Here is a 22,093-nt window from a genome sequence, read left to right as displayed (position 1 = left end):
TCGTTATCCGATGATTGAGAAGGAATGCCTCGCTTTGGTATTCGCGATTCAGAAAATGCGACATTATTTAGTCGGACAGACGATTTATGTCATTTCCAACATAAATCCCGTCCGAGTGTTCATGACCCAACCGGCTTCCATGAATTGGCGTTTGGCCAGATGGGCTTTACTCTTATCGCAATATGACTTGTACTTCAAACAGCAGAAATCTGTTAAAGGACGAGCTATTTGCGACCTTCTGGCAATTTGGAGAGAGGTTTGCCACCAGCTAATAATCAGAATCAGAAACAAAACTTTAACCCTTGAGGCAGAGGAAGAGGATCTGTAGCCACTGTGGACGCACATCAAACGTCACAACAGCCGCCGCAACAACAACCGCAGCAGTCATCCTTCCAGTTGGCACCAAATCAGAATCAACAGCCTTCGAAACAGTTTAAAAATTCTGAGCCCAGATTCTCGAAGGAATATTCATTCAAAGACGATGAAGTCCCGGTTATCTTCAAATACCTGTTGGAGAATAACAAGATCAAGCTTCCACCGGTCACAAACCAAGAAGAAGCAACGAAGATTAATGACCCGAAATACTGTGCATATCATAGAAGGGTCCACCATCCCACTAAGACATGCTACGTCTTAAAGGATAAAATACAAACATTAATTGATGTTGGTATTGTGACACCGAAGCCAAAGGAGAAGAAGGTAGGCGCAAACGCGGTCTCTATTAGCTTCGGATCAGTTCCTTTATCCTGGTTTCAAGCCGAGCCAGTATCAAAGGTCAAGGTGCAAACCATCAACGATGACCCTCATGGACAGCGCCAGAAGGGACTTGTATCTCACACAGCCCCCAACGGCAAAATCCTTTAGGTTCATCCGGATTTGCTTGAAGATGAGCAATGGACGACATCCACATCAAAGAAAAAGTCAAAAGGCAAAGGAAAGGAGAAGTCCTGTTATGGAGCCTCGGCAATTCCTGAGAAGAATGATGAGGAGATAGTAGCTTTATCACTTTCTGATGGAGAATATGAAGTTTTCGCTACAAGAAGTGGAAATGAGTACCATTACAAGTATCCGAAAAATTCGGACCCAAATGCTAAAACTCTTACAGAGCTAGGGGTAGCTATAACTCCACCAGTGGCAACCGAAAAGCCTCAGAAAGTTGTCAAGCAAAAAGAGAAGGAACCCCAACATAAAGAGGTTCAAGTTCCGAAGCAGTCTCGTTTCAGCCGACCGATTGGACGAGACAAATCGGAAAGCTCGAACTCACCATATCGATTCGACGTCATGGCTCAATTAGCCAATATCCCAGCAAGGATCACGCTATACGAGCTGCTGCGCCTCTCGAAAGAAACCAGAGAAGCTTTACAAGAAGCTTTGGCTGATTCTGAAGTATTCCTCACTCAGATCAAGCCAATCTCCGAAGAACCGGGGTCATCAATCCAACATTGCAACTTAGCAGCCACAAGGTTTCCTTGCATTGCTTTCACGAAAGAAGACATGCAAGTCAGGAATTCGAAGCATGATAGGCCTCTATATTTCACTGGATATATTGGCTCGAGCATGGTTAACCGGATCCAAGTGGATCCGGGTTCCGCCGTTAGCATCATGCCACTTCGGTTGATGTACCACCTCGGAATCCCCGCCAACAAGCTAGCCTCCACAGGAACCGTTATCTACGGGTTTAACACAAGCGGGTCCAGACCGTTGGGGAAAATCCGAGTAAAGTGTCAACTCGGAGATTTGAAATCAGAGGTCACTTGCTATGTGATCGATGCTGAGACATCTTATAACTTACTGTTGGGTCGCCCATGGATCCATGGTAATCTTATAGTTCCTTCCACCCTCCATCAGTGTTTGAAGTATGTCGACACTAATGAGGAGGTCAAGCTTATAGTTCCTTCCACCCTCCATCAGTGTTTGAAGTATGTCGACACTAATGAGGAGGTCAAGACGGTGATCGTGGATAAGCAACCATTCAAGGGGTTAGAAAATTACTTTACTGACTCCCTTCTTTATGGTGCTGAATCTGATACTGAACCATCGGCCCATGGCACGGACAGCGGAGAAGAAGCTGATACCGAGACCGGGCTCGATTATAGTGAATGTCTTGTAATAAATGACATTGAACCTCTTGTAATCGATCTTGACGGTGATGAATCGTCGGACGAAAGTTGTAACTGGCAGCTTGCCGATGAAATAATAAATCATGATTTAGAGTATTCGCGTTGTCTTGATGATGTAATGCAGGAATTGTACGACGATCCTAATCTACATATGCCACTTCGTTCGTCATGTACGACGACGAAACACCTCCAAGATTCATGCGGAACAACTGTGATCCTACCTGCAAAGGCAGGGGGTGAAAAAGACATAGTCTTTGGAAAAGGGGAACCATCCCCTACTCCAGACCATTTCTTGGACAGTAATTCGGACGAAGAAAAACCTGGGCGACACTTCTCTCGGTATAGTTCTCAAGCGAATGATTATATGACGAGCCAAGGCTATGACCTTTCGCTTGGTGACGGCCTTCGGTATAGTTCTCAAGCGAATGATTATATGACGAGCCAAGGCTATGACCTTTCGCTTGGTGACGGCCTTTATTTTGGTCAAGGTATTAGGGTTCCACCCCGTCCTGCCTATGTACCAAAAGGAAAACCAGATAATTACTACAGTCGTAGTAGGGGTCTGGGTTATGCTTCATCATCCGAGGACGATTATGGCCAACAGATTATTAACCAATTAATAGACAGGAGTGGGCATTCATCCGACACTTCAAATTGGGATTCTGACGTGAGCATTGGGGAAAAGTTTAAAAGTCTCATGTCAAACATGGCAACGGTTGATCCTTCCACGACAGAAGAAGACGATCAGTTACCTATTTGGGAAGATCCATGGATGCATTACATGAATATCCAATACGGTGATCGATTTGAACAAAGAGAACCTCCTACCGAGGATAAAGTAGCTCAAGTTAATATGGGTGATGAAAATAATCCGAAGCCTATATTTATCAGCGGTGATCTTCCATCGGATGAAAAAGAAGAACTCATCGCCCTCGTTAAAGAGTATATCGATGTTTTCGCCTGGAACTACGAAGATATGCCGGGACTCGACCCAAATGTGGCAATGCATACCCTTAACATAAAATCGGATGCTAAACCTGTCAAACAACAACAAAGACGGTTTCGTCCGCAAATTATGGAGGCAATAGAAACCGAAGTCAAGAAACTGATCGATTCAGGTTTTGTCAGAGAAGAACAACACCCTGAATGGTTGGCCAACATCGTTCCCGTCCTTAAAAAGAGCGGGAAGATCAGAATCTATATTGACTTCAAAGATCTGAATACGGCATGCCCCAAAGACGATTTTCCTCTACCGATTACGGACGTCATCATTGACAACACATGCGGGTTCGAAAGAATGTCATTCATGGATGGATTTTCTGGGTATAATCAGATCAAGATGCATCCAGATGATGAAAAGCATACAGCATTCAGAACACCCCTGGGTGTATTCTGTTATACTGTTATGCCATTCGGCTTGAAGAATGCCGGTGCTACATACCAACGAGCAATGATGAAAATCTTTCAAGAGCACCTTCGGAAAACTGTCGAATGTTACGTGGATGACCTGGTCGTTAAAAGCCGTGATAAAAATGATCACATTAATGATCTGAAGACAATGTTCGAGCTTATGAGAACTCATCAGTTAAAGATGAACCCAACTAAGTCTTTCCTTGGAATGTCCAGTGGCAAATTTCTTGGGTTCGTCGTCACCACAAAAGGTATTCATATTGATCCTGATAAGGTGAAGGCGATAAACGAACTGCAACCTCCAAGAAATCTTAAAAAACTCAGAGGATTGCAAGGTCGATTGGCATACATCCGTCGGTTTATATCAAATCTGTCTGGAAAATGTCAACCGTTCTCTAAACTTGCGAAGAAAGGCGTGTCATTTGTTTGGGATGAAGCATGCCAAAAGGCATTCGAAGATATTAAGAAATATCTGGCAAATCCACCTATTCTCGTTGCACCAAAATCAGGCAGACCGTTTTTGATTTATGTCAAAGCGACGAGCCATTCGTTAAGTGCATTACTTGCACAAGACGACGATAACGGTCACGAGCAAGCCGTTTATTATCTGAGTCGTACATTGGTAGGAGCTGAGTCTCGTTATCCGATGATCGAGAAGGAATGTCTTGCCTTGGTGTTTGCAATCCAGAAAATGCGACACTATTTAGTTGGACAGACAATCTACGTCATTTCCAACATAAATCCCGTCCGAGTATTCATGACCCAACCGGCCTCCATGAATTGGCGTCTGGCCAGGTGGGCTCTACTTCTATCGCAATATGACTTGTACTTCAAGCAACAGAAATCGGTGAAAGGACGAGCTATTTGCGATCTTCTGGCGGAAAACCCTACGAAGGAGGTAGTCGAATTGTACGACGATCTGCCAGATGAAACTCACGAAGTTAACACCACCTCACATCAACAAGTGTGGCAATTATACTTCGATGGGGCTTCCCGATCAACCAACGTGGCAAGTGCACCCGGATGTTCTAAAATCTCCTCAGGAGTGGGGGTCGTTTTAGTTTCCCCGGAAAAGCATGTCTTGCCTAGAGCATATTCACTGACCGAACCGTGCTCTAATAACGTGGCCGAATACAATGCATTAATAATCGGACTTAATTTCGCCAAAGAGCTGGGGGTCGAATACCTTGAGGCTTTTGGAGATTCTCAACTGGTAGTTAATCAAATACGAGGAGAATATGAAGTCAGAAATCGAGACCTGATTCCATATCACCAGGTGGCCATCGAGATGGCAAGCTCGTTCGAAGAATTTTTCATCGAGTACGTTCCGCGTCTCCAAAATGCATACGCAGACGCATTGGCGGCGTTGTCAGTATCCTTGGCTCAACCTCCCGAAACAGAGCAGTTGATTACAGTGAGGACTCACCAGCTTATTGTTCCAATCTACGATTCAAATGCTAAAGAAGCATACTCAACCGGGGTTGAACCCGAAGATCGATATTGGCGCTTTCCCATTATCGACTACGTCTTACATGGTATATTGCCTGAAGATGTAAGAGAACGGGAATCGATTCGGCGAAGGGCTCCGAGATTTTATTATAACGCCACAGCACAAACGTTGTATCGACGAGCATATGACGGTCTTTTACTCCGTTGTCTATCTGGCAAAGAAGCAGAACAAGCACTCAAAGAAGCGCATGATGGAATATGCGGTGCACATCAGCACGGTCCTAAGCTCTGTGATCGACTCAGGAGAATCGGGTACTACTGGCCAACTATGGTAAAAGACGCAGTCGACTACGCACGACAATGTGAAGCGTGTCAATTACATGCAAATTATATGCACATACCCCCTGAACATTTACATCCTTCGGCGACATCGTGGCCATTTGAAACTTGGGGAATGGATATAGTAGGTCCTATTTTTCCGCCCTCGGTTAAAGAGGACCGTTTCATATTGGCAATCACCGATTATTTCTCGAAATGGGCAAAAGCAGTTCCACTTAGAGAAGTAAAGACGACTGATGTTATCAAATTTATCAAGCACCATGTCATATATCGATATGGTGTACCAAGGCGAATAGTGCACGACAATGGTCCTCAGTTTGTGAGCAACGCATTTATCAAGTTCTGTGGTAAATTCGGGATCAAGGACGTTTCGTCAACTGCTTATAATCCTACAGCTAACGGACTGGCTGAAGCTTTTAACAAGACTATCATCAAAATTCTGGCAAAATTGGTGAAAACCAATAAACGAGATTGGGACGATAAACTCGGCGAAGCTCTCTGGGCTTATCGTACGACTGTCCGCATGCCTACCGGAGCCACCCCTTATGCTTTAACATATGGGTGTGAAGCCGTCCTTCCATTGGAAATACAGATTCCTTCTCTTCGTATCGCTCTCGTAACGGGAATGACGACGGAAGAACATCATCAGCAACGTCTCGAGGAATTAGAGATGTTGGATGAGAAACGCTTGGAAGCTCAACAACAAATCGAGTTTTATCAAGCTAGAATTTCTCGGGCTTTCGATAAAAAGGTCCGACGACGAAGCTTTAAAGAAGGAGATCTAGTCCTCGCTGTTCGAAGGCCTATGATTCTCACTTCTAAGAAGAAAGGAAAATTTGAACCTAAATGGGAAGAACCGTTCGTGATAGAAACAGTCTACTCAAACGGTGCATATCGCCTGGTTACTCAGGATGGCAACAAATTGATGATGCCAATAAATGGGAAGTTCCTGAAAAAGTATTATCCGTAATACGTTCAGGATAACCTATGTAAAACGGGAAGTTCCTAGAGAATCCTATACAGGATATTTCAGGATAACCCGATATCAGTTGATTATTCTAAATGAAAATTGATCATGTGAATAATCTATTCTTAATTATTATAAAAAAATAATTAAGAATCTCTTACTACTTTTGTTGAGATGAGATTTAATGTCAGTTAATCTTTCCTCACAAAACCCTGTAACGTGATCATAGAAGATGAGATTCGACGATTTATAATCTCACACTATGAACCCCCCACCGGTCGGATTGATCAATGATCATCAGTCTGTATCAGTCAACAGATTACTTCATGTCAAATTCTTATGTTAGAAATCAAAATTTCACACCGAGTAGTTTGTGTAAGCCAACAAATTCATTGTTATTTGCACCCTACTCCAATTCTTCAATTGGTCAAACCTTTAAATAGTTAAGACCACAACCAAAATCCCCTCTCGATTCCTTCAATGAACGAGAGGCCCACAAATGGAACGATCAGACCTTCCTATGGTTAGGATCGTCTCAAAACTCCCACTTGGTCAAACCTTACTACAGTTAGGAGAACAGCCAAAATCTCCTTTCGATTCATTTTGCGAACGAAAGGTCCACTTTTGAATTGAGTAATCAAACCTTATGACAGTTAGGGCTATTCAAACCAATCCAGATTCTCTAAGTGTAGATCCCACTTTGAGTTTTCTTTGCACCAGGAGATAGAATATAAAATTCTTCCTCTCCGATTCCGGGTTTATCTCTACCAACAAACAAGAGATCAGGAGATAGAATATAAAATTCTTCCTCTCCGATTCCGGGTTTATCTCTACCAACAAACAAGAGATTGAGAAACGGAATATGCATTCTTTTTCTCTCTAATTCTGGGTTCATTTTCCTGTATAGGAAATATAACCTACTCTCATTCTAAAATCCATGTCGTTCATACATGGGGGAGATTATCTCTATCCCTTATAAAAGATAAGCCTACATCTAATACATGTAGCCTACATATTCAATATGATAGTTCAAAGTCTAAAAGAGTTTAATTCTTTTAGCACAACGTTATATGTGAAACGGACTTAGATAATTCACATACTAGCCCGATTCAAACGGTAGTCGGTAAAGGCATATCAAATCCGTTGATGGCTGAGGATTTGCCAAAAATCCTATAAATATTATGGTTATTTATTCTAAACAAGAATGAGGAATCATAATAAAATCTTAATGAGCAAAAAGGTTCACTATATTGATCAAAAGCGTTCAAATAAACCTACAAAAAAAATATATGTTCTCCAATTACAAAAGTTTATATTGACTAATCTGATTTTCAAGTTTTGACAGCTCTAATGCATAAGCTTGTTCAAGCTCAGCTGCCAGTTTAACTTTGAAGGCTTCTTCATCAACACTCTGAAGTTCAGCAACCTCTTGTTCTTTCTCAGCAAGTCTCTTATCCTGAATATTCAGTCGCTGATACAGGTTTTCTTCAATTGAGTTGTCTTCGTCAACTCGGATTCTAAAACTTCACGAGCATCCTTGGCTTTTGCAAGTTGTTTCTCTAGACGGTCTATTTCAGCTTGATTCGACTCTAAATCCCGATGTAGATCGATTTTAACCTGTATTCTCTTGGCGACATGCACCATGAGTTGATGACTGTGGGCTTTTAGTTTTTGAAGTTCAGAGTTAGCAGATTGCTGAGAATCACGCCACGCATGCAACTTGAAGTCCATATGAGAAGCGATGTAGGAGGGTACGCCTTTAGTGCGAAGGTCCTCCAGAAGTTCAACGTGTTGCTTCAGCTCGATTAAATATATGCCAATCGAATCGGCTAAGTCGTTGTATCCTTCATCTCGGATGCCCGACATATAACGATCAAACGGTTTCTTAAAATTCTCAAAATATGAACCTTTTAAGAGAATACGATCGACCATAAAATTCCAAAAAGAGACGAAACCATGAAGATCAGAGCAAATGGCGATTTTTTTCGGATCCTCGTCAAACAATAACTCTTGAATGCGGGCTGATAATGAGGTAGAAGAAGCTGCGACAAGGGTAAATAAGTCAGTACAAGATATATGTGTGCGTACATAACAGCAATCTGAAGCATATCAAGTTTAACAAAAGAACCTTCAATATGACCCTGCGTGTCCACCGGGGGTAGTTTGGTCTCCTGAACAGTCAAAGCTGGCTCAGGAATGGTAACTTTTAATGCACCAACTATGTCAGAAGATTCTTTAATTTCAACCTCAGAAGATTCTGGGTGCAAACTAAGAGGCTCTTTAGGAGGAGATTCTACAAACAAAAGAGTTACAATGAGCATAATGGAATGTTGATTGAGAATTCAAAACAAATGATGAATAAAACTCACCAGCCCTGGGCACAACATCGGTTGACGTACCAACGTCTTCAGTTGGTCTCGCTTTTGTTGCGACCGGACTAATCTGGGGAGTGACGGTGACCTCTATCGTCGTGGGGTCTATGGGAGTAGAAGGTTGAGGTTCAAGAATTAACGGTTGCAAATCAACTTCGGTTCCCACACATGGCACGAGGTCACGACCCTCCGGTTGATCAGACATTCCAATGATTATAGTAGCATCAGCTCCAACAGCTGGTCCTATAATTCAAATATTTATATGATTAATTAAGTTAAAATATATATGGATGTATATATGGAGTTCACAGAACCAAAGCCTTACTCTCAGAAGGACCGGCTTCTGTTGAACCAATTCCAACATCCAAACCGGTATCTGCACCAGAAGCTTTCTCTAACAAAGAATCAATAATTTGCTGATGGTCGTCCTCTGAGATATTAAAGTCGAAATTATGAAAATCATCGACTTTGGTGGCATGGGTAGCTTCTCCTTCAGTAGGCTCATGCATCGTGGCATCTACGGAAGGTATTAAGCCATAAATAACATGTAAATTTAGACGAATCTACCCAAGACAAAGATCGATTTTACCTTCGTTGGTCGGGGCGGATTCGAGAGCTCCACTACTTGTACCTGCTTCTTTTAATTTGACTAAAAGAAGAGAAAGCGCACAGGTCATTAGAGGAGGCACACGGTCCGACTCATTCATTTCTCGGATTTCTCTTCCGAGAGGAGAAAGATCAGTACCTGCGTCCGTAGTGGATGGATCAACGTCAAGAGTCGGTGGAACACCAGCTGGTTCTTCTTTCAAAGCATCCTGTATTTGTTGAACATAGCTGGTCTCCTCAGTCTCCATACCTCCGAGAGAAGCAGCTTCAGCTCGATATTCTCCCTCTTCTTGACTCCCTACAGAAATTAAAAATAGAATGAGTTCGAATGTTAAGAAATGTGAGAGCGATAAAAACGAATTACTACCTTGTTCATCAGAAGAAGTACTACGATCAGACGTCTCCTCTAGAGAAGGAAGATGAACGCGTGGTTTAGAAGCAGCTTTCTTTTGTTTCTTCAGAGGACGTGCTTCATAACCTTCGTGACGACGTTTGGTACGTAATTCAGCTCTGGGAGTAGCCTGAGGTTGAGTTTGGGTGGAAGATTGAGATCTCTGCCTATGAGCAAGAGGTACTGTATCCTCTTCATCCTCTTCGTCCCCACTGAGAACGTCTACAGTCATCCGATACTCCATAACAACTCTTTCCTTCCGTTTTCTCGGAGCAGCTATCGGTTGAGCAGGAGCGGTGGAAGGTCTTACAAGTCCCCTATCAAAGAATGAGTCGGGAAGACCAGATGTTTCTTCAGAATTCGAATCAGTCTCACCCGCTTCTTCAGAAGTTTCGGTCGCCTCACTATCAAACTCCTCTTCACTGTCGGTTGGGCGGGCTGGTTCTTTCCCTTTTCTCGAGGATTCAGCAGCTTCTTTTCCTCGGGTCGACACCCCAATTTCACGAGTCGCCTCTGTCGCTGGCTGTGGAGCTACCTCTGCCTCCGAGTCTGATACTCTCCTGCGTCGAGTGACAATATTAGCGGCAATTAGCCACTTACAAAAGAGGAAGGTCATCCGTAGGGGCGGCGCCTCCAAAGGCAGATCGAACTCAACATTCGTACAGCCGGCGATACTCCAAAACCAAGCTCTCGCCCCGTCGATAAGTCCACCTCGAGAACTAAGATGGCGGTTCGGGTTGCCAACATATATCTGATCATATCCGAACTGGCGTGCGAATCGACATGGAAGATAGGGTTCGATATGACAAGTATCTCTTACCCTGAATAACAGATATCCAGGTCGAATATTTATCAACCATCTGAAGCACCCGATATCCAAGATGGTGCGATTTTGCCTTGGGTCTTCAGCATCCACTAAAGTAGTGTTGTAGGTACCGGAGAACTGAGGGAAGCAGGGGAAGAATTCCCAACATTTGTGAATTTTGAACTGCCTCGTTATGTCCGGTCCTCGATGCTTAGTCCATTTGCAACATTCAAGATTCTGTAACAGAGGGATGCTGGGATTTACCGTCTCAGGAGCTTCCATTAAATCTGGCCGGTGAAGTACTAGCCAGGTCATTAGATAAGTGTAGGGTAGCTCCAACTTCGGAACTGACAGACTGGCGGAGGGTTTCTTTTTCTCCTGAGTAAACACGGAGATTATTTGCCGTAATCCACTGTGAATAGCGGCCACCATAGCGGGAAGCAAAGATAATTTGCGACCTGTAGCTAGCTGGACGGCCGGATACAATACTTCCATCGGCATCGCATCTGAGGACTGGTGGGGAACTACGCACCTCTTTAACCACAAAGCCAAGAAACCCGCCAGCAGAGCAGTAGAGCTAATCGGAACACTAGCTTGCCACAGATAAGGACGGAACTTAGTGCCGTGCAAAAATCCATCTTCTGAGCGCGAGGTATAAGATTGCGCGTTGGTTTTCGCTAACAGACGATTGATTTCACCAGTACTCAAAGGAGACAATCCGCACACATCTGCCGAACGGTCATCCAGGTTCTTGAAGAGATAATCAGCGAATTGTTTTAAGCTGACCTGGGGAGATTTCTTTCTGGCTTTGGGCTCCATCTCGGCCATAGCTATATGATAATGGCAAGTCAATTCCCATAAAGTGTCATGGGTCACAGTTGAGCTGTCTTTCATCTTGTTCAGCTGATTGGTGGTCGGAAAGAACTCTTGATATGGAACATCGCCCATAGGCAAAGCAGACACTTGCATCATTTCATGCAGTGGTAGTCCGAGCTCCCCGTTCTTAGTAAAGAATGTATTAGTGTCCGGGTTGTAGATCTCGAACAAACAGAGGAAATGACCTACACTAATCTGCAAGCCATGCATGCTGGCACGGATCGGGACATCCAACCCTAATTCCGCTAACTCTCGCCCAAAACGGTTCAACACGTATCGGGTCATCCTGGTCCACCACCATTTGTCCCCAGAATAATGGACCCATCCATAACATCTAAAAGTCTCTCTGGGTAATCTTTTTCCTGCTGCCGCTAACCGGTTCTTCACGGTATTGGCATGCACTATCTTTTCATTCTGCGGTATATTGTCTTGTCCTAAGACACCCGGATGAAGTCCCCGCACATGAGCTCTTTCACTGGAACCTGGAGTAGCCTCTTTCCCGATGAAACCACAATGAATACGTTCGTGGTTTTCAGTTAACTTCCAGAACATCTCACGTCCAACCGATAGGTTCCTGAACTCTAACAATGAGTAATCCCGAGGGATAAAAGGGAGATATAAGAATGACGACCCACTCTGGTGCAACCATTGCGCAGGCTTGCAGAAAGCAATCTCCGGATCTTTCACAGAATCACCAAACAAGAAATCCGGCTTCCTTATACATTGATTCGAATCTTGCTCCGAAATCAAGGTGGCATCCGTGATTAAACGTCGTAGGACACGACAACTACCTCGCCGGATTAATTCTCTAGCGCTTTCGCTATAACCAGATGTGAACTGGGGAAATGACTCAATTAACGGAATCCCCTCATAATAAGAATGAGTCACGCTACTCCGGCCAGTAACCACATCAGCAGTAAAGGTGGTAGAAGGAAATCGGACTGATAAAAGACACATACGCATAAATTGTGTAAGTGTTGCCCTAAAACTGTAGAGAAAAACGATATATCTTACTCCATAAGATATAATCGCTATCTCACAACAGGTGTGACGATTTCCCACTTACCACATGTACAAAAGAGATATGCGTTATTATGCACGGGCATTATAACGGCATACCAAAACCTTTTTTATACATGTGGGATGATATGAAATCGCCCCTGTGTATTATGAAGTGCGTTTTGTCCAAGCAAAACAAACACTTTTAAGCGTCGATCCCCTCAAAGGAGGATACCGGCTCTTCTCGAGGGTATCTCAAAGGATACAAACGAGGATCTGCAAGCAAATACTCGAGGGTATCTCAAAGGATACAAACGAGGATCTGCAAGCAAATACAGGTACATATATATGGAACTGATGAAATACAATATTTAAATTTGCGAAAGGGTGCAAGGGATATACCTCCACGTGAGATCGCAGCAGGGGCAGCCTCCTCAGGGCTCTGAACAGTCGGATGGCCTCGAGTCCCTCGAGCTCTACGCGGCGACATGATGGATATGTGATCTATATTGGAACCCAAGAGGAAAGTTAGGGTTTTGGACGTGAAATTGGACAAAATATCACGAAATACAGCCGAAGCAGTGCATGCAAAGTCACAGTTAAAGGAATTTGGAATTTTAAGAGAAAGGGGGTGAACAGACCTTTGAAATCCGAGTACAATCTCCCCAAACAAGATCTCCACCCAAGCCGGCAACAAAGAGGAGAAGAAATAGAAGAAAACTGGCCGAAAATCGCTCAAGAAATCGCCTCAAAATCGCCCAGAAATCAACGTGAAAAAACCCTAAAAACCCTAAGTCCCGACTTATATAGTCTCTGCCTCGCTGAGCGAGACAGAGAATTCTGTCTCGCTGAGCGAGACAGAAAACCCTGTCTCGCTGAGCGAGACAGCAAAGCCTGTCTCGCTGAGTGAGACAGTGAGACAGAAAACTCTGTCTCGCCGAGCGAGACAGAAAACACTGTCTCGCCCAGCGAAACAGAAAACTCCGTCTCGTCGAACGAGACACCAAACTCTTCTGTCTCGCTCCATGAAATAGTAGATATTCTCTTGGTCAAAAGCCAAATGCAATGCAGATAAATACTCCAATTGGTACACGAGTCTAAACTGTATTCCTACCCTCAACAGGAAGTTTCTGGAAAATATTAATTAGAATATTCTTAAGGATAACCTGATGAGTCCCCAATGGATATATCAATTCAGTGATAAACGCTGAACCCACAAGAGCAAATACCAACTTCAATTTAAAATCTCAACAACGGTCAAGCGATAAACGCGACGCCGGGAGAACATTAGCTATTCTACGAAGAACTGAATAGACTAAATAATGAGGAGAAGGTGATGCCGGATTTACTTACAGTGGGGGAGGCACATGTTGACAACAACACTTGGTATCTTGACAACGGAGCTAGCAATCACATGACCGGTCACCGAGACAAGTTCAAGGAGCTCGACGAGAACATCAAGGGAACCGTCAAGTTTGGTGATGGATCCGCGGACGGTCAAGCGATAAACGCGACGCCGGGAGAACATTAGCTATTCTACGAAGAACTGAATAGACTAAAAAGCAGGAGAGATCAAGCATTGAAGCCATTTACAAGTCATTCCACACGATCTACTCAGCCAAGCATTGAAGGGATCGTAAGTAAAATCTATCTTATCCAAAGTATCCCATGCTCCTCTATAAAAGAATGAGTCTGGAATACTTTGGAGGGGGTATCTGTAGGCGTCAAAAAATACTAATAGATATCCCAAACATAGAGAAGATCACTCAAAAATTCACAAGATAGGATTTCATACTGTTTTTGGAAAAAATCAAAACAAGTATGAACTGTCTCGCCAGCGAGACAGGCTTTGCTGTCTCGCCAGCGAGGTCAGATGACTGAAGATGGGAGTAAGGTTGTTATTGCTGACGAGTTCCTGAGGGTGTTTGATAGGAACGTGTAGGCGTCAAAAAATGCTAATAGATATCCCAAACATAGAGAAAATTACTCAAAGGGATCTCATTTTGAAAATCAAGGCAGGAATGAACTGTCTCGCCAGCGAGATAGTATTTGCTGTCTCGCCAGCGAGACAGTATTTGCTGTCTCGCCAGCGAGACAGTATTTGCTGTCTCACCAGCGAGACAGACTTTGCTGTCTCGCCAGCGAGACAGACTTTGCTGTCTCGCCAGCGAGACAGTATTTGCTGTCTCACCAGCGAGACAGACTTTGCTGTCTCGCCAGCGAGACAGTGTTGAAATGATCAAAACCACCTTTGTAACTGCCCTACACGTGTCCATTAACTGCCAAGGGACGTGGAAAACATCGTGGGCAAAAATCACGTGAATAACTGCCAAAATAACGGAGTTTGAAACGTGGGAAAGCAGTTAAAACAAAAACTGTCTGACAGTTACTGTTCGCGAGACAGCATTTACTGTCTCTCGGGCCCAGACAGCAAAGACAGTAAACACTGTCTCGCCGCACTAATTCGCTGTTTTGCTGAGTTTTTACAGTTACAGACCCCAGAGGCTATAAATACCCCCCTAGGGTCACTTCTGACGGGGATCGAGCATTTGTTAGAGCATTCCAGAGCAGAGTGAGAGCAGATTTGAGTTTTATTACAAATCCTTAAAATTAAGCTTCGACTTGATTTTAAGAAGAACGACTATCTTACGTCGATAAGATATCGTTTCAATTTCTCACTTCGATAAACGAAGTCAGAATCAGTACGCCCCCTTCACGATCTGTGATTCGGCGGTCCACGAACCAAAGCGTTCCCGGCACAGGCAAAGTCCCATAAAAATAGTAGTTGATAAACAGCTATTGTGTTATTTTCTCAAGAGTTGTAATTTTCTCTTTGTTGTGTAGAAAAGATCTTATAAAAAGATTATTTCTTTGAATTTGTTGTAATCAAACAAAGTTATAATGAATTCCACAGCAGCAACTTTTGGCGAAAACAATTATTATAGTATTTTTTTAAATATATTACTGTAGCATAGGTGAGATACTACAATGGAGGGTCGGATCCAAGTGACCCGTGATTTAGAAGGTTGGATCCAAGTGACCCGCGAAGTGGAGGGTCGGATTTGGGTGACCCGCAAAGTGGATGGTCGGATCCAAGTGACCCGCATTTTGGAGGGTCGGATTTGGGCGATTTAAGTGACCCGTAAAATAGAGGGTCGCGGATCCAAGACTCGTGATTTGGAGGGTCGGATCCAAGTGACCCGCGAAGTGGAGGGTCGGATCCAAGCGACCCGCGATTTGGAGGGTCGGATTTGAGTGACCCGCTTTTCTCGATTTTTTCGGTCATCGTCTTGGACTTTGGCCTCCAAATTTGATGCAGTCTTGGTGGCTTCTTTTCCACTTCTTCCCTCTGCAACCTTTTGGCCTCTTGCTCAAGAATTCGCGCGTGCGCAAACAGTGCGCGGCGCTTTTTGATCCGCTCTTCAAGAGTTGAACGGGTCCTTTTGACTTGTACACATTCACTTGTTGGTGATTTAGAGGAGAGGGCATTTGTCCGCTGTTGGGGCGCTTGGCGTTGGCGCTGCCTTGTAAACTCTCTTCGATAAAGTGGGCGCGCTTTCTGTACTCAACTCCTTGATTGAGGAGGAGTTCAGATTTGCAGATCCGGACTCGTTGGAAGCCGGAAGGGCGTTACAAGGTTCAGCTACCGCAGCAACGGGGTGTTGATCTTCCTGCGCTTGCAAGAAGCGAAGGATCTGGAGGAGGAGGACGAGAGGTCTTCATACTTCTGTTGGTCGAACTCGTACTCGACAACCTCTTCAACCGGAATATTAATTATCGGTTGCGACACGACGGCCTCGGCAGCGAGAACGTTGGCTCCCACTGTGGTCGCCAGTTTGTTTTCGTCGAAAATTATTTTCTTCATTGTATAACTCATTACAACTTTGATCGTTACAATAAGTTTAAAAAGATCGGTCTTTTTATAAGACCTTTACACAATGAAAATAAAAGTTACAATTCTCGTTCAAACAACACGCAACAAGTGTTTATCGCCTATTGCTTTACACAATGAAAATAAAAGTTACAATTCTCGTTCAAACAACACGCAACAAGTGTTTATCGCCTATTGCTTTGTGTGGGATCTTTGCCTATGCCGGGGTTTATCCGTGGACCACCTTTGATCAGATCCGGTTGCTGAAAATTCGGCAGAGCTTCGCCTTCGCCGAGTAAGTTTTTTGATTTGAAGCGCTGAGATCGACCAAGCGAAATTAGGGCTCTTCTCGAGATTAAGACCAAGCCTAATCTCAAGGAACGGACGTGTAGGGCTTCGGATCCTTCGAATGACTCCTTCTTTATGCCGGGATTCGCCGAGATCTGATTTGCCTTCGCTAAAATTCGTGCTCCTTGACTCCTCAATCCAGCAGCACCTCCTCGTCTTGATAATAAATCGCCCCCCTTGAAATGAACCCCTGAGCCCCTATTTATAGGCTTCGGTTGGGGTTTTTTTGGATAAGAATGAATGATTCGTCCTTATCTTTAGTTAATAACTGATTAACAACGTTTGGGGATGATATCAGATCAGTTTGGATGCTCAGAAACCAATAAATCCCGAGAAAAACCGTCAAAACCCGAACAGGGGTCGAAACAGCGCACGGGGGCGAATCAGACCCGCGCTTGTGCTGGTCGGATCCAATCCGACCCGCGCTTGCGTGGGTCGGTCTGTCCCGTCCTGCGCTAGCGCAGGTCCGCCGACTTTTGTCTCTCCCTGGTATTTTCTTCCGAGTCTTATTCTTTTCGCGTATTCGGTCGATTTGTTGACTTGTACGCTTCGTCGCGAGACTGACCATCGAACGCGCGTTGGTTGACTTGCGCGTGTTGGTTGACGTGCACGTGTTGATCGACGTGTACGAACTGATTGACGCACGCGTGTTGATTGAAGCGCGCGTGTTGACCGACGCACGCGAGCTGAGTGAAGCGCGCGTGTTGACCGACGAGCGCACGCTAACCGACGCGCACGAACTAATTAACAAGCGCGTGTTGATCGACACGCACGAACTGATTGACGCGCGCGTGTTTGACCAACGCGCGCGAGCTAATTGACGAGCGTGCGCTGACCGACGCGCACGAACTAATTAACGAGCGCGTGTTGATCGACGCGCGCGAGCTGATTGTTAAGCGCGCAAGCCACTTGGTTCGCCGTTTTGCTTCAGGCGCTTGTCGACGACAGATAATCCTCTTAGACTCGGATAACGACGTTCGTTGTCTTCTCTTCGCCTCGAGTTGTGTACGGACACCCATATGCATTTTTAGACGCCTACAGTGGGCTGTAGGGAGGCGCTTGAGTGAGGAGGGCGGTGGTCGTCGGCGTCGGTGCTGAAGGTCGGAGCTAGGGGAAAGAGGAACTCGACTTGGGGGTTGGCTGAGTTCTCTTGGGGAGGGAGAAGAGATGAAGAGGGGAAGGAGATGAAAACGAGAGAGATAGGGATGGGGAATAGGGATCTGGGGTGGGTTTCTTTTGAGGGTAGAGAGAGAATTGATTGGAGAGAGAGGGAATGTGAGAGAGAGTGTGTGTGTGTGCGCGCGTGAGGGAATGAGAGAGAGAGAGAGAGAAAGAGAGAGAGAGAGAGAGAGAGAGAGAGAGAGCTGAGCGCAGGTGAGTAAGGAGAGAGAGATTGGATGCACGGGACCAGCAGTCCCGTGCACTCTAAAAAAAGTTCACATCAGCCAAATCGACCCTTTTCATTTGAAAAGGATCGATTTTGCTAATTTCTTTTTGAACCGGTCGATTTTGCACATTAAAGTTAGAAAACGGTTCTTTTTAAAAAAAAATTGTCCTCATTACAAACGCCACACGCTGACCCCTGCTGTTGTATCATGAAGATTTCTCGGGTAAAGTTATCATCTGCTCCTTTTTCGTCGGATTTCAAATGTAAATATGGTCAACATCATACATGCAGACTAGATCGAGGCAGGAGAAGACGAGCTTGTGGGAGCGCACTACTCTTAGTGACATTTCTGTGATTTCTCGGTCTAGGGTTTTTTTTCCTGCTACTCACTTATTTAGCATGTGAAAGTGGATTTGGCGGTATTGTCCATCGAATTTGGGTGTTGTTACGAAGAGGAGAGGGTTCTGTTTGGATTGTTGGTGATGGGAGGTTTTGAAGGAGGGGCTGAAGATGAGAGATGGTCGTGATTTTGATACTTGTTTGAAACGTGAAATGGCTTTAAGGTTATATCCTTCAAAAAGATAATTTTCTAAAGAAGAAATTTTCAAAACCGACCCAAACCATGTTTTTATTTTCAAAACCGACCCATTTTTTTTTTTTTTATCAAAATCGACCCACTTTTTACCACGTCAGCTTAATCTCATTTCCTAATTAGTCGGGGTTGTCAACCCCGACTATTTAGGATAGCAAAAACCGAGTTTAAGACTTCTAATTGGGGTTTAACAACCTCCTAAACAGTCGGGGTTGCCAACCCCGACTGTTTAAGAATGGGATTAAGCTGATGTGGCAAAAAGTGGGTCGGTTTTAAAAATTTCTTCATTTTCTAAATGCACTCGCAATCACATCTCCCTTAGACCTAGTGCATGCTGTAATTTTGTCAATAAAGGCATTACTAAAATCATTACCAAATAGATTGTAATCAATTATAGGCTTGGTTATGCGTGATGCTCAATCTGCTTTAACTAGCAATATTTTGATGGACCATAAAGCATTATGATAGGAATAACTGTTTGCGTCGGAAATCAATTTCTTTGTGGAATCCATTACAAACCATTTATTGATGTGATATTTTTTAGGGTTGAACCACATTTAAAAAAATGGAGGGGCTGCAGCACATAAAGGTTTTACTTTTTGGGGCTTACACGATCTTCCCAAGAAAGAAACCAAAAAATGGGATAAGGAGCACAAAATTAATAAACAATAAAAGATGGGGGGGGGAGGGGGTATGAGCTCTTTAGAAAGCTATGGAGCGGGTTACGAGGTACGCTGTACGTCCATATAACATTTATTGTTGAAAAACTATAAAAGTTTCCATCATTCTTACGGGTATAACTTAAAGAGCTGCTTCATACATAAATTAATCAAATATTTTTCACCAGTAAGTTGAATAATGGAGGGTGATTATTAATCATCTTGCTGTCGAGTAGTGGATTTATTAACTAGTAAATTGAATAACAGAATCCCGGTTTAAAAGGAGACAACTCTGATATCCACAGGTTACCTCAGTTCAGCAAAACCACAACAAAGGAGCAGAAAGCATAGTAATTCATTTTACCAGGAACGGGAAAAAGAGTCGAGAGTAAAAGACATTTTAACTCGACAGAAGACATGCATTATATAGACAAAGTCGACCAGAGTATTACTTGCTAATGCAATGGCTAACATGTAGACGAAACAGACAGCATCAACTGTTCATCAACTTCACATTATCGACTAAAACAAAAAATAACCCCAAAATTGGCCAGAGTATACTTGGCAACACGATGGGTTAGTAAGTAAAGAAGTCAGGTAAGCCTGCCAAAAACCCGAGGGCTCATCAAAACCAACTGTCCATAAACTTCACAGAAACAAAAAAGCACGCACTCCCCTCTTTCAACAATAGAACATTGTTGGTTTTGAAGTGGGATCGGCCCAAGTATCAAAGTTGTAAGCTTTTATAAAAACCTGAAAGACAAAAACTTCCCTGGCTGATTTTTTTAGGAACCGAACACCAAAGAACACACAAAGGATTTGCTGCAGGGATTTTCTTTTAGTCTCTGCTCCTGCACTTGCTATTGGCCGGACCTGGCACCTTTCCTTTGGGACCGAACAACAACAAACTGAGAGCTCCGGGTCTGTTTTGTTGGTGAACACAAAAAACAGAACCTGTAGACAGAGAAAAGAGAGAACGAACAGAGGAGAGGCAGGAACTTTCTCTTTTAAGTTTTTATTCACGTTGTAACAAAACTCATCAATTGTTTACATATATATAGGATTAAGATTGCAATTCTAATCTTATCCAATAACTAGAAACCTATCTACTAACTAGTATTCTACTCTAATTAGAATTCTACTAACTAACAATCCTTGGACTGATTACAACTCACATTCTCCCCCTTAATCTGGACGAGATTCCAAGTCCCTTACTCCTAGAAGCTCTCGCATCTCGATGAACTTCACCCTTGCTAGTGCCTTCGTGAGAATATCCATTCTCCCCCTTAATCTGGACGAGATTCCAAGTCCCTTACTCCTAGCAGTTCTCGCATCTCGATGAACTTCACCCTTGCTAGTGCCTTCGTGAGAATATCCGCTCGCTGCTCGCTCGTGCTCACGAACTCCACTTTAATCTGTCCTCGCTCAACACACTCACGAATGAAGTGAAAACGTGTGTCGATATGCTTGCTTCTTCCATGGAAAACTGGATTCTTCATCAAAGCAATCGCCCACCGTCTTCTGCTTCTGTGATGTCCAAGTGACCAAACTGTCACCTAGATAAAATGCCATGCCGCCTGTGCTGCGCCTGTCATCAACATCTCCCGCAAGATCACTGTCAGTGAATCCCACCAACTCTTCATTGCCTCGACCTCATTTGTACACCAATCCGTAGGACATAGTACCCTTCACGTACCTCAAAATATGCTTGACAACCTGTCGATGCAAAACTGTAGGGTGCTCCATGTACCTACTCACAATCCCCACGGCATATGTGATATCGGGTCGGGTGTGAGTTAGATACCTCAAAGATCCGATAATGCGTCTATACTCCGTCACGTCCACCGGTGTTCCTTCGGAATCCTTTCCAAGCTTTAGCTTTGTTTCCATAGGATATTGCGTCGGGTTGCAATCCATCATGCCGAACTGACCCAAAACCTTCTTCGCATAGGCCGCCTGCCTTAGTGCAATACAATCATCTCGCTGATCCACCTCGATACCAAGATAATAGGAAAGCAATCCAAGGTCACTCATCTCGAACTCCTTCATCATTTGTTGCTTGAAAAACTTTATCTCATCCGCCCTCAAGCCCGTAACGATCAAGTCGTCCACGTACACGCCAACAATGAGTGTATCCCCTCTGTTACTCCTTGTGTATACCGCCTGCTCCTGAGTGCATCTTGCAAATCCGATGCCCTTCATGCACTTGTCGAGGCGCGTGTTCCATGCCCGAGGTGCTTGGCGTAGACCGTAGAGTGCCTTTGAAAGCTTGTAGACCTTGTGCTCTTGATTCTTCACAACGAACCCTTCAGGTTGAACCACATAAACTTCTTCCTGGAGATCACCATTTAGGAATGCCGACTTCACATCCAAATGGTGCACCTCCCACCCGTTCTGTGCTGATATAGCGAGGATTATTCTGATGGTATCAAGCCTCGCCACAGGTGCAAACACCTCATCGAAGTCCACGCCTTGCTGCTGGACGTACCCTTTTGCTACAAGTCTTGCTTTGTGCTTGAGAATGTTGCCTTCATTGTCCTTCTTCAGCTTGTACACCCATTTGAGACCAATGGGTTTGGAACCCCGCGGTAACTCCGTGAGTACCCAAGTCTTGTTCTTCTCGATGGCCTCCAATTCCTTCTCCATGGCTGTCCGCCATTCTTGATCTGTTGCAGCCTCAATGTAGCTTGCAGGTTCTTCAGAAATCAGGAATAATTCTTCTGCAGGGAGATCAATCACCTCCGTCTGCCGCATAGAATGTCAGCCAAGGGATCCGATAGCGTACGTCGCGAAAGTCGCATCGCTGCATGTATTCTGAAACCTGCGAACAGACTGTGACTGCGTTCGGCCGAACGCTGCCTGCGACCCACGCGGGCGTGACTTGCGGACTGCGTTCGGCCCT

The sequence above is a fragment of the Asparagus officinalis genome, chromosome 2, assembly GCF_001876935.1.
Source record: "Asparagus officinalis chromosome 2, Aspof.V1, whole genome shotgun sequence".
Taxonomy (NCBI): Eukaryota; Viridiplantae; Streptophyta; class Magnoliopsida; order Asparagales; family Asparagaceae; genus Asparagus; species Asparagus officinalis.
The sequence above is the reverse complement of the archived record's forward strand: the minus strand, read 5'-3'. Positions refer to the sequence as shown.